Source organism: Scyliorhinus torazame, chromosome 18 (genome assembly GCF_047496885.1).
Source record: "Scyliorhinus torazame isolate Kashiwa2021f chromosome 18, sScyTor2.1, whole genome shotgun sequence".
NCBI lineage: Eukaryota > Metazoa > Chordata > Chondrichthyes > Carcharhiniformes > Scyliorhinidae > Scyliorhinus > Scyliorhinus torazame.
This window is the reverse complement of record NC_092724.1, coordinates 150585782-150599874: the sequence shown is the minus strand read 5'-3', so window position 1 is coordinate 150599874 and position 14093 is coordinate 150585782.

Sequence of the window (14093 nt, the reverse complement as noted above, 5' to 3'; positions counted from 1 at the left end):
AACTATAGTGGGCCAGATCTCTACGAGTCTGAATACAGGAGTAAGATAGAGAACCTAGTGGAGTGGTGCAGCGACAACAATCTCCCTCAATGCCAGCAAAACTAAAGAGCTGGTCGTTGACTTCATGAAGCAAAGTACTGTACTCACCCTGTCAGCATCAACGGGGCCGAGGTGGAGATGGTTAGAAGTTTCAAATTCCTAGGGGTGCACATCTCCAAAAATCTGTCCTGGTCCACCCACATCGACGCTACCACCAAGAAAGCACAACAGCACCTATACTTCCTCAGGAAACTAAGGAAATTCGGCATGTCCACATTAACTCTTACCAACTTTTACAGATGCACCATAGAAAGCATCTCATCTGGCTGCATCACAGCCTGATATGGCAACTGCTCGGCCAGGACTGCAAGAAACTTCAGAGTCGTGAACACAGCCCAGTCCATCACACGAACGTGCCTCCCATCCATTGACTCCATCTACACTTCCCGCTGCCTGGGGAAAGCGGGCAGCATAATCAAAGACCCCTCCCTCCCGGCTTACTCATTCTTCAACTTCTTCCATTGGGCAGGAGATACAGAAGTCTGAGAACACACTCGAACAGACTCAAAAACAGTTTCTTCCCCGCTGTTACCAGACTCCTACATGACCCTCTTATGGACTGACCTCATTCACGCTACACCCCTGTCTGCTTCATCCGATGCCAGTGCTTATGTAGTTACATTGTGTACCTTGTGTTGCCCAATTATGTATTTTCTTTTATTTCCTTTTCATTTCATGTACTTAATGATCTGTTGAGCTGCTCGCAGAAAAATACTTTCACTGTACCTCGGTGCACGTGACAATAAACAAATCCAATCCAATCCAATCCTGCACATCTTTGGACTGTGGGAGGAAACCGGAGCACCTGGAGGAAACCCACGCATACATGGGGAGAATGTGCTGACTCCGCACAGACAGTGACCCAAGCTGGGAATCGAACCTGGGACACTGGAGCTGTGAAGCAACAGTGCTAACCACTGTGCTACCGTGCCGCCCCTCCGCCTCCTCCCGAATAATATTGATACAAAGTTGAAGTCTGAAACAGCTTTTTAGACACCAAGGGAATTGAAGGAAAGGCAGGAAAAGGATGTAAAATGGAAGTTCAACCATGATCGTGTTGGGTGATGGAATGGTTCGGTGGGCTGCATAGCCTACTGGTTTCTTATGGTATTCATGGCAGGAATTGCAAATACCTTTTTTGAAGCAGTATCAGTTAAGTTAAAAGCTTCCTCTTTCATGCCATTATTACAGTTATTATTCCAGGATTCATGTACAGTAAGATTACCTTATCTTGGAGAAGAGATTGATAGCAGTGTTCAAAGTCGTGAGGAGGCTGGTCCTGCTCGGAAAAAGATCAAGGAAGGGTACAGATTTAAAGTGATTTGCAAAAGAAGCAAATACAATTTTAGAAAAACACTTTATTTTGAAAAAAAAATATATTTATTAAAGTTTTTTAACAACACAATTTTTTCCCCTTACAAACAATAAGCAGCCCCCCCCCTCTCCCGTAACAAAATAACACAAAGCCGCACTGAGCAAGATATATACATGGCAAAATGGTATATTTACATAGCTTTATACACTGGCTCTCGCCCGCACGTGCCAGTTTCCCCCACCCTCCGTGTTATCTCCTGCTCCTCCATCCCCTCAAACAATCTCTCTCTCTCCCCCCCCCCAGGGTTGCTGCTGACCGACCTTCCTCTAACGCTCCGCGAGGTAGTCTAGGAACGGTTGCCACCGCCTGTAGAACCCCTGCGCAGACCCTTTCAAGGCAAACTTAATCCTCTCCAGCTTTATGAACCCAGCCATGTCATTTATCCAGGCCTCCAGGCTAGGGGGCTTCGCCTCCTTCCACAATAGCAAGATCCTTCGCCGGGCTACTAGGGACGCAAAGGCCAGAATTCCGGCCTCTTGCCTCCTGCACTCCCGGCTCATTCACTACTCCGAATATTGCTAGCCCCCAGCTTGACTTGACCTGGACTTTCACCACCTGAGACATTGCTCCCGCCACTCCTCTCCAGAACCCCTCCAGTGCCGGGCATGACCAAAACATGTGAACATGGTTCGCCGGACCCCCTGAGCACCTTCCACACCTGTCCTCTACCCCAAAGAACCTACTCAACCTCGCCCCTGTCAATTGTGCTCTGAACCACCTTAAATTGTATCAGGCTGAGCATGGCACATGAGGAGGAATTAACCCTACCCAGGGCCTCAGCCCACAATCCTTCCTCGATCTCCTCCCCCAGCTCCTCCTCCCATTTACCCGTCAACTCTTCTGCTAGGGCTTCCCACTCTTCTTTCATCTCTTGGTGTATTGCCGAAACCTTGACCTTCCCGACCCATACACCCGAGGTCACCCTGTCTTGAATTTCTTGTGCCGGGAGCAACGGGAATTCCCTGACCTGTCGCCTCACAAAATCCCTCACCTGCATATATCTAAATGCATTTCCCGGGGGTAGCTCAAACTTCTCCTCCAGTGCCCCTAGGCTCGCGAATGTCCCGTCAATGAACAGGTCCCCCATTCTTCAATCCCCACCCGATACCAGCCCTGGAACCCCCCCGTCCATCTTCCCCGGGACAAACCGGTGGTTACCCCTGATCGGGGACCACACCGAGGCTCCCACTGCACCCCTGTGCCGTCTCCATGGCCCCAGATCCTTAACGTTGCCGCCACCACCGGGCTCGTGGTATACTTCGATGAACGGCAGCGGTGCCGTCACCAACGCCCCCAAGCTCGTTCCTTGACAGGACGCCATCTCCATCCTCTTCCATGCTGCCCCCTCTCCCTCTGTAACCCACTTGCGGATCATCGCCACATTTGCTGCCCAGTAGTAGCTCCCTAGGTTTGGCAGCGCCAGCCCTCCTCGGTCCCTACTGCGTTCCAGGAACCCTCTCCTTACCCTTGGGGTCTTATTAGCCCACACAAACCCCATAATACTCCTACCTACTCTCTTGAAAAAGCCCTTGGTAATCACGATGGGAAGGCACTGAAACACAAACAAAAACCTCGGAAGGACCACCATTTTGACCGACTGCACTCTACCCGCCAACGAGAGCGGCAACATGTCCCATCTTTTGAAGTCCACCTCCATTTGGTCCACCAACCTCGTCAGATTCAATTTGTGTAGAGCCCCCCAACTCCTGGCTATCTGGATCCCCAGATACCGAAAACTCCCCACCGCCCTCCTCAGCGGTAGGTCCCCTAACCCTCTTTCTTGGTCCCCTGCCTGTAATACAAAAAGCTCACTCTTCCCTACATTGAGCCCGCGAACTCCCCAAACTCCCTCAGAGTCTGCATGACCTCCACCATCCCCTCCATTGGGTCCGCCACGTACAGCAGCAGGTCATCCGCGTATAGCGACACCCGATGCTCTTCTCCCCCGCGGACCACCCCCCTCCATTTATTAGACTCCCTCAGTGATATGGCCAAGGGTTCAATCGCCAATGCAAACAACAGGGCGGACAGGGGGCACCCCTGCCTCGTTCCTCGGTACAGCCGAAAGTACTCCGACCTCCGCCGGTTCGTCACCACACTCGCCACCGGGGCGCTGTAAAGGAGCTTAACCCAGCTAATAAACCCTCCGCCGAACCCAAACCTACTCAACACCGCCCAGCGGTACTCCCACTCTACTCGGTCAAAGGCCTTTTCCGCGTCCATAGCTGCCACTATCTCCGCCTCTCCCTCCTCCGATGTCATCATTATCACGTTTAAGAGCGCCGTACATTAGTATTTAATTGCCTGCCCTTTACGAATCCCGTCTGGTCCTCATGTATCACCCCCGGGACACAGTCCTCAATCCTCGTGGCCAGCACTTTTGCCAACTTAGCGTCCACATTGAGGAGCAAAATCGGCCTGTACGATCCACATTGCAGTGGGTCCTTGTCTCGCTTCAGAATCAAGGAAATTGTCGCCTCCGACATTGTCGGGGGCAGGGTCCCCTCCTCTTTTGCCTCGTTAAAGGTCCTCACTAGTAGCGGGGCCAACAGGTCCACATACTTTCTATAGAACTCCACCGGGAACCCATCCGGCCCCGGGGCCTTCCCCGCCTGCATACTCCCCAAACCCTTACTCAGCTCCTCCAACCCGATTGGTGCACCCCAAACCAGCCGCCTCTTGCTCCTCCACCCTCGGGAACCGCAGTTGGTCTAGGAATCGTCTCATCCCCTCTTTCCCCCCCCCCCGGGGGCTGGGATCTGTACAGCTCTTCATAGAAGGCCTTGAATACCTTGTTTATTTTTGTTGCACTCTGAACCGTGGCTCCCCCTCCATCTTTGATTCCCCCTATTTCCCTCGCTGCCGTCCTCTTACGGAGCTGGTGTGCCAGCATCCGACTGGCCTTTTCCCCGTACTCGTAGGTCGCCCCCTGCGCCTTCCTCCACTGTGCCTCCACCTTCCCTGTGGTCAACAGGTCAAACTCCGTCTGGAGCCGTCGCCTTTCCCCAAGTAATCTTTCCTCCGGGGCCTCTGCGTATCTCCTGTCCACTCGCAAAATCTCCCCCACTAACCTCTCCCTTTCCATGCCCTCTGTCTTCTTCCTGTGAGCCCTGATGGAGATTAGCTCTCCCCTGACCACCGCCTTCAACGCCTCCCATACCACCCCCATTCGCACCTCCCCGTTGTCGTTGGTCTCCAAGTACCTTTCGATACACCCCCTCACCTTCCCACATACCACCTCATCTGCCAGCAGTCCCACGTCCAGCCGTCACAGTGGGCGTTGGTCCCTCTCCTCTCCCAGCCCCATTTCCACTCCGTGCGGGGCATGGTCCGAAACGGCTATGGCCGAATACTCTGTCCCCTCCACCCTCGGGATGAGCGCCCTGCCCAGAACAAAGAAATCTTTCCGGGAGTAGGCCTTGTGCACGTGGGAAAAGAAAGAAAATTCCCTGGCCTGCCGTCTTGCAAACCTCCATGGGTCCACTCCCCCCACCTGATCCATAAACCCCCTGAGCACCTTGGCCGCCGCCGGCCTCTTTCCCGTCCTTGATCTGGAGCGGTCCAGTGCTGGATCCAGCACTGTATTGAAGTCCCCTCCCATTATCAGTCCTCCTACCTCCAGGTCCGGAATGCGCCCCAACATGCGCTTCATGAATCCAGCATCATCCCAGTTCGGGGTGTATACATTTACCAACACCACTCGCGTCCCTTGCAACCTACCACTCACCATCGCATATCTCCCTCCGTTATCCACTACGATAGTCTTGGCCTCAAATGCACATGCTTTCCCACCAGAATTGCCACCCCTCTATTTTTCGAGTCCAGTCCCGAGTGAAATACCTGTCCTACCCATCCCCTTCTTAACCTAACCTGGTCCGCCACCTTCAGGTGTGTCTCTTTCTTGGAGCATAGCCACGTCTGCCTTCAGTCCCTTCAAGTGCGCGAACACTCGAGCCCTCTTCACCGGCCCATTCAGGCCCCTCACGTTCCACGTTATCAGCCGGATTGGAGGGGCTCTCACCCCCCCCTCCCCCGCGCCAACTAGCCATCTCCTTTTCTGGGCCAATCCCGTGTCCGCGTCTCCCTCACCCTCCAGACCTCCGTCCCGACCACCTCTTCTGTGTCCCATTCCCTTTCGGCCAGTGCAGCAGCAACCCTCCCCCCGCGCGCACCCCACTAGATCCCTGTCTTGCTCCCCCATATCACTCTCGTAAGTCTGCTGACCCCGGCTTCCCCCGCCATCCCTTTGACCCCCCCGTGTGGGAGTCTCCCCATCAATATACATTCCTTCGTTCCCCTTCCCGCGTGCGGGAAAAGAACCCCCCGCTTTCCAAAGCCTGCCTCGCCCCCTCTGGCGCAGCTCCTGTCGCGGCCTTGTCTCTCTCCCCCAGCCCATATAACATTCCCTGCGCATGGTTGACCCCCTATATACAACAACCATCATACTTCAACCCTCAAACACCCCCCACCCTCACAAACCCTCAATTAGAGTCCAACTTTTCAGTTAGTATAAAGGTCCACGCCTCTTCGGGCGTTTCGAAGTAGTGGTGTTGGCAATTATGTGTAACCCACAGTCGCGCTGGCTGCAACATTCCAAATTTCACTCCTTTCCGATGCAGCACCGCTTTGGCCCGGTTGAAACCCGCTCTCCGCTTAGCGACCTCCGTGCTCCAGTCCGGGTATATTCGGATCTCTGCATTGTCCCACTTGCTGCTCCGCTCCTTCTTGGCCCATTTCAGGACCCTCTCTCTGTCCGTAAACTGGTGAAATCTCACCACCATCGCCCTTGGCGGCTCATTTGCCTTGGGCTTCCTCGCCAGCATCCGGTGCGCCCCTTCCAGCTCCAGCAATCTTGGGGGGGCCTCCGCGCCCCGATCATTGTGCCCGCATATGCTGCGGCGTCGGCCCCCTCCATTCCTTCTGGGAGACCCAGGATCCTCAGATTATTTCTCCTCGACCTGTTCTCCAGGTCTTCGAGTCTTCCCGCCCACGTCTTGTGTAGCGTCTCGTGCCGCTCCACTCTCACCACCAGGCCCAAGAGCTCGTCCTCATTCTCACACACTTTGTCCTGGATCTCCTGGATCTTCACCTCGTGGGCTTTCTGGGTTGCCCCAAGTCCTTCAATTATTGCCAACATAGGCGCCACCATCTACTTACGCAGCTCCTCGAAGCAGCGCTTGATGAATTCCTGCATCACCTCTTTGTCCCCGGCCGCCGCCATTTTGCTTGTTTTTCCTTTCTTCTCCCGCTGCTCCAATGCCACTTTTTTGGCCATTTCGCTGCGGGTCCGGTCCATGCAAGTTAGTTGGGGACCTCTCTCCTCTCTTCCCCACGGGTTGGCTGTAAAAAAAGTTCTATTGGGGCTCTTCTATCGAGCCCGAAGGTCCGTGTTCGCGGGAGGTGCCGAATCGTGCGGCTTAGCTCTGCATAGCCGCAACCGGAAGTCAGAAAAACACTTTCACACAGTGAGTGGCTCTAGTCTGGAATGTACTGCCTGGAAGTATGGTGGAGGCAGTTTCAATTGAGGCATCCAAAAGGCATTAGGTTGTTAATTGTTTCTATTCAAATAATGTGCAGAGTTACAGGGAAAAAGTAGGAGAATGGTACTGAGTCGTAATGATCATTCAAAGAGCTGGTGCAGACATGATGGGCCGAATGGTCTCCTGCATGGTAACAATTCTGGACTGACCACATGAATCCATTTGGTCCTAGGATGTGGGGCAAAGCCAGCAATTGCAGTTAATCCCCAATTACCCGAGAAGCTGGTAGTGAGCCAGAGATGCCAGTTAAGAGTCAACCACATTGTTCTGGATCTGGAATCGTGCATAGCCTCGACCAGGTGGGAATGGCAGATTTCCCTCCCTCAAGGACATTCTTACGATCCCAGTTGGTGTTCTTACTGGATGGGAAGATTCTAGAATGGAACCCTGGCTCAAAAGATCGTAACTTTATTTTCAGAAAGCACGGAGTCACAGGATCACAAATTAGTTTTAACAGCAAGAAAAGAACAGGAAAAGTTTGATTATAATGTAATACTTTTTTTACCCCCCCCCCCCCCCCCCCCCCCCCCCCCCCCCCCCCCCAAGCTTCACAAATTTATGCAGGTTTCAAAAATAGCACCCCACTCTGAAGCTTGCTGATGCCACTCAACTGATCTTTTATTTTTCTCTCAATCCCTGCAGATGAGTTTCCAAGCTCCACTCCCAAAAAGACCTGCTTTAAAACCTCCACAGAATGCTTTCTGTGTGTTTCCCAGGGCAGAGCACTTGCAATGAATATATAAACCACATGTATTTTTAAAAGCACAATATACTGTATATAGCTAGCAATGAAATGTTTGTGAGGCATCATGGGACTTAGCTAACTAAATTGACCACATTCCTTGTAAGGACAGTTTCATACAGACACACACAGAATAGGGACATACTAATCGGCAGCCCCTGGGCAGATGCTCTAGTGGGATGCTGAACCAACCTATAATGACATTAACATAAGGGGAGCCATATATTTATGAGACCCAATGACAGTCAATAATAGCATCTGGAGACCTTGGGAGATCCCCTAGTTGACCATGAGATGATCATGCCATTCCCAGCTGCCTCGCAATCAATTTCATTGGCTAGTGTGCTCAGCTGAGGATGGCCAACTATTTGTAATTGTATGAATGATAATTTTCTTTGTTGAGTGGAGAGGCATCTGGATTTCCCAGTAGCCTACTCCCGCCGGTGTAAATATAACAAACTGTTTGATGTTTGGAGCATACCCAAGTGTCGAGTGATTCTTTTGGATTCATTCCCGCTAACACTTTCCATCGGCTGTTTGCATTAAGAATCCACTCCATGTTTTACAACTATCTTTTCAAACAAAGCTTCCACTCTCCTTTATACAAGGAATCCAGCACCAAGTTTTCCACCTCCTTTCAGGGTTCCTTTTATCTTGAATTTAACATCCAAAAGTCTACACAAACTCAGGTACTCAGTCCCCAAAAGAATAATATTGCTTCAAAAACGGGAAGGACACCAAACCCTATGATTGCTTCAGATATGTGGCTTGTCTGTTGCCAACCTCATCAGCTCTTCTACTACCCAGATCTGACTTTAACTTCCGTAAGCAGTATCCTGTTCCAAAGGCAGTTCCTCTTTGATCCTTTTATTAATCCTTCAATATTGCTGGAGTGTCTATTCCATTCCCTGGTTTCTAGAGCTGTCTTTTAGTTCCCTTGGAACTTGCTTTCGTGCATCTTACTCTATTGTATGGCTTTTCTGCTTCTAGCAGAGCTGAGAGCTGTTTACAGTCTTGCTTCCTAGCCCAAACTGCTAAGAATCCAGTTACAACTACACTCAAAAAGCATTACTATCCTAAAGTGCCTCTTGTTCACAAGCAATGACTTTTACTTCTCCCAGCGTTTTATGCTGTAACCTCTAAGCACAATAGAAGCTCAGTTTGAACTAAAACTAAACCCCTCTAGATGGAAACGTGTTTGTTGAACATGAATCTAACTATAGGTTTACCCTTCCTTATACAGAAACCCTAAATTAAACGCACTTAAATCTATACCTTTCTGGTATTTAACAATACAAATATAGCTTATCCAAAACTACCTTTGCTTTCCTGCCAACATTTAAAAAAAAATTTAGAGTACCCAATTCATTTTTTCCAATTAAGGGGCAATTTAGTGTGGCCAATCCACCTAACCTGCACATCTTTGGGTTGTGGGGGCAGAACCCATGCAAACACGGGGAGAATGTGCAAACTCCACACGGTAAGTGACCCAGGGCCATCATCGAACCTGGGACCTTGGCGCCGTGAGGCAACAGGACTAACCCACTACGCCACCGTGTTTTCCTACCAACATTAATGAACCAGACGGGTCTTTGCAACAATCCAATTAATTATGGTGAACCATTGCCGATACTGGCTTTTTATTAAAAGTTTATTTTATTAAATTCTCCAGCTGCTGTGGTGGAACTAGAGTTCTTGCCTCCAGAGCATTAGTCCAGGCCTTTGTATTACTAGTCCAGTAACATTACTGTAAGGAACTGGCTAAATCCTTGTCTGTTTCATGGTTCTCTTTTAATCTCTGTCTCTGCAAAATTATAGGTTTTTCTCTAAAACCTGCAGACTTTGGTCGAACTGAAAACACCCTGATCTAATGTACTGGCCCAGATCTCCCTGTGATGCTCTGGCACGGCCTGTGTTGTCATTTTGATGGTCTTGGCAAGCAACCAATCAGTGCATATGAAATTCTGGGACATCTGTTCTTGCTTGTGATTGGTGGAGCCATTCAGAACCTTCTGGATGAAAGGCGGATCAAGAGAAGGGTCTCCATTTTAACTCTGCTCTGGTCAGACATCAAGAACAGCCAGAAGCTGGTTTAGCCACTCTCCCTATCAGGCCTGTAAAGGTTTAAATTGAAGGCTCGGGGGTTGAAACTGACCTTCCTCTCTGCAGTCCATTTAATCTGTGGGAGTTCCCCTGGAAATGAATCTTGATCTGCAAAAATGGCAGACATGGACTGGAGCGGATAGACAACCTTTGTTTAAACTCTCTGGTAGAGAATCATAAAATAGTCTCAATGAGTCTGGAATTCAACCTGGTGGAGGCCTGTCAGGACTGAGACGATCCCGGAGTGGGAATTCTTTGTGTGACGACCCCAATTGTTGAAAATGAAAGTGACTTTCCAGAGAGCATTCTACTGCCCGCAGGTTCTGGTTGAAGACCACCATTGAAGATAGCTGTTTACAAAGACCGAGACCTCGGCAGCAAATAGACCATCTCACACCTTTTAATCACTGTTATTTTCAATCCTTTCCCCACCCCTACCATATGTTTGCCTTGTGTGTGTGTCTGGTGGAGAGTGGGATGGGGTTTGGGAAGTAGTTAGATTAGCAGACCATTGTTCCATTTTTATTATATTTTCATCTTTTTCCTTGTTATAAATAAACAGTTTTGTAATGTTTTACTCATTGCAGCAGTCAAGGGTTAAAGATCTCAGGAAAATATAATTCACTTGTGTTGGTTCTCCAGGGTCTGTGCGGGCTGTAATTGACTGTGCACTTACCTCGGGTGTCGTAACATTGCCACAATGCTTGCTGTATCCCCCAAATTACTACAATTGGATCCCGGAACTGGGGCTAGACAAGTGAGAAAAATAATCAGTCAGTGACAGTTGGGAGAAGGTGGATAATTAGATGACACGTGAAGACCCGATTTGGCTAAACTGATACATTCTGCGAACAGCCATTTAAATTTGCATGGTAAACACCAACTTGAATTGCTTTGTAGTTCAACTTGTACCCATAAAAGTGTATTTTAATTGTGATAATGCCATGAGGAGGTAAAATTATTTTGAAGTAAGACTTGACTCTACACACCTGCACAGCCTGCGGCAGATACTCTCCTAGAAATTGGATGTTTATCGAGCTTTAGATTTCTTTTCAGCAGAAGTTGCAAAGCTTGAAATTGGATACAATATGTTATGATAATCCAACAAAAGCATTAATTATTTTGATTACATTGGTGCAAGATCGGTAGGCTTCTAAACAACATCCCCCAGCACTACCAGGTGGCACTGCCATGGGTCAGGGCCTGAGGGGGGTTATGAAGGGTGGATATGAAGGTTGGGGGGGTGCAAGACAGGCAGGAAGGGGCCTTCAAGAGGATGGAAGTGGACGGGTGAGGCTCCTGTAATGGGGGGTCTGCAAGGGGTGTAGGGGGCCCCAAGGACCCCATAGCGGGGTGTCCTCACTTGGCGGGGTGTGGGGTAATGCCCGTGTGTAGGGGGGTGACATTGCCCATGTGTGGAGGACGTGGGGGACCCACAAGCTCACTTAGAGATCAGGCCACCCTTTCGAAATGCCGGCCTGATCTCAAGTTCAGCTCCCCAGTGATGAAAATAATACGAAGTGTGAGTTAAACCGGCGAGAAACTCCCCAGGGTCCAGAAACGTGACTAGGTGTCATTGGATAACTCTGGGGAACTCATTGGCAGAGTCAGCGAGAAACTCCAACAAAATCCGCCACAAATTACACTTTTAGATTGTGCCCATTGTGTTTAAAACTTCAGTATCAGGTCATGGGATTTGATTGGGATACAGATGATGTAGTAATGGGAGGGGCCAGGTCTGTGGCAAGAGTTTTGGGTCAGCTCTGCCAGAAGCTGTGAGTGGAACAGTCACTTTAGCCAAATGCTGTGAGGTTAATCAATAGTCTGACACAGAGAGAGGGATCTCTCTCTTCAAGCAGTCTTTCTCAGACATCTCTATACAGAATGTATCTCTTTGTTTGCTAACTTTATTTATAAGTGGCATTTGACCTGTGATGGTGATCCGGGGCCGGGATTGAACACGGGTCCTCAGCGCCGTGAGGCAGCAGTGTTTTTTAAATTTAAAATTTTTTAATTAAAAATTTTTTTTTTTATTCTCCTCCTTTTTCACATTTTCTCCCACATTTACATCCATCAACAATAAACAATAATAAGCAAGATATGTCAGTCCCCATAATAACAACGATCCCATCTACCCACCAACCCCCAAACCTCAACCCGCATGTTTACATAAACAAATGGCAAAAAGGAATCAGGGATTACCCGTAGTCACCCTTAATCTACACGGCTCTCCACCCCCCCCCCCCCCCCCCCCCCCCCGCAGGTCTCCAGCTCCTCCTGTCCACTGCCTCTTGTAAAACTCCCCAACTTTCCACCCCGGCTAGACCACTCGGACCCTGTTCTGCCAGGCTCCGATGGCCGCAGCCCCTCCCCCACCTCACTCCCGTTCACTGGCCGGCTTAAACCGGCCAGAGTGGAGGCCCCCGCCCGGGTCCCTTTCCCACTTGCCCGGCCCTAGGAAAGCCGAAAGATCCCCTTTTAGCACACAAACCCCGCATATCCACCTACACCCCAAAGAACTCTCATTTCGAGTGAAAGTCCCGTCCCTTCCCTTGTCCAAATATATACCACATTGGCTCCTTTAATCTCTACACCCGCACGCAGTGATACAAAAAAGAAGAAAATACAGTCATGAGGTTACATCGGCACATGGCCATTCCTCAATTTGTCAATTCTGCCACAGTCCTTCTGCTTTTGCAAACTCCTCCGCTGCTTCCGCCATTCCAAAATAAAAGTCCCTGAGCTTGTAAATCACCCTCAGCTTCGCTGGATATACAATGCCGCACCGCACCTTGCTAATGTACAGTGCCCTCTTCACCCGTTTGAAGGCAGCCCGCCTCCTTGCCAGCTTCACCGTAAAGTCCTGGTATACACGTATACCAGCTCCAGCCCACTGCACCACCCGCTTCTGCTTGGCCCAGCTCAGGACCTTCTGCTTCACCCTGTACCTACGGAAGCACAGAGTCACTGCTCTTGGCGGCTCACTCGCCTTTGGTATAGGCCTCCATGACCGATGAGCCCGATCCAGTTCATATCGGGAGGGATCCTCCCCCTCCCCCAATAATTTTGCCAGCATTGCGGCAAAGTACTCAGTCGGCTTCGGTCCTTCAACTCCTTCGGACAGCCCCACAATCCTCAAATTCTGTTGCCTGGATCTGTTTTCCAGGTCTTCCATTTTTCCTCGCAGATCCTTGTTAGTATCCATCACCTTCCGCATCTCTTTCCCCATCGAGGCAAGTTGATCACCGTGCTGCCATAACGTCTCCTCCACTTCCTTCAGCGCCTCCTCTTGCTCTCGCACCTCCGCCACTGCGCTCGCCACCTCCGTCCTCACCGGGGAAACCGCCTCCTCCACCAGCACACTCAAAACCTCCCTCATCTCCTTCCTCACCGTCTCCATGCATTTCGCAATCTGCGCCAACTGCTTTTCAAATTCCGCAGCCATCACCGTAGTTATTTCTTCAGCTGTAAGCAGTGAGGCAGCAGTGATAACCACTGTGCCATTATGCCACCCTAGCTATTTCTTTTATAAGATAGTTCAATACTGTGGTAATAATATTTGTTAAATAGTCCATATCCCTATTCGTGTGTGGAATTACAAAGCAAAGTATCCTTTTCCCCACAGCTTTACAAATTAAAGAAAACTGTTGGGGTCTGGGCCGATTGCTTAATTATAAATTGGAATCTGGTCAGGGATCGTGATAACAGATAACGACTTGCTGAGTAAGTTTGAGTTGATTGCAGTTCTACTTTCCGCGTGGAATATGCCTCCGAATGAAGTAACTTTTGACATAAGTGCCAATGTGTGGTGGGGCTGAACACTCGGAAAGGACAGAATCACCATTACAAAATGTCAAACATGTCCTGGTCCAAGAGGCGGAGAATTTCGAATGTGAAGATACCCAGGAACCAGGGGCGTCATTCTCCGACCCCCCGCCGGGTCGGAGAATGGCCGTTGGCCGCCGTGAATCCCGCCCCCGCCGAAGTCTCCGAAGGGAGAAAAGTCGGCAGGGCGTTAATGGCGCCGCTGCCGCGGAGAATGTCACGGGTCTGCGCAAGGCAGCCGATTTTCGGCCTGCCGATATTCTCCCTTCCGGATGGGCCGAAGTCGTGATGACCGTTCACGTCGACGTGAATCAAACGTCCTTTTCATCGGCGTGACCCGGTGCTCCAGGCTCACGCCGACCAGCGAGGAGGTGAGTGACGGCCTGGGGGGTTGCTCTGGGCAGGAAAT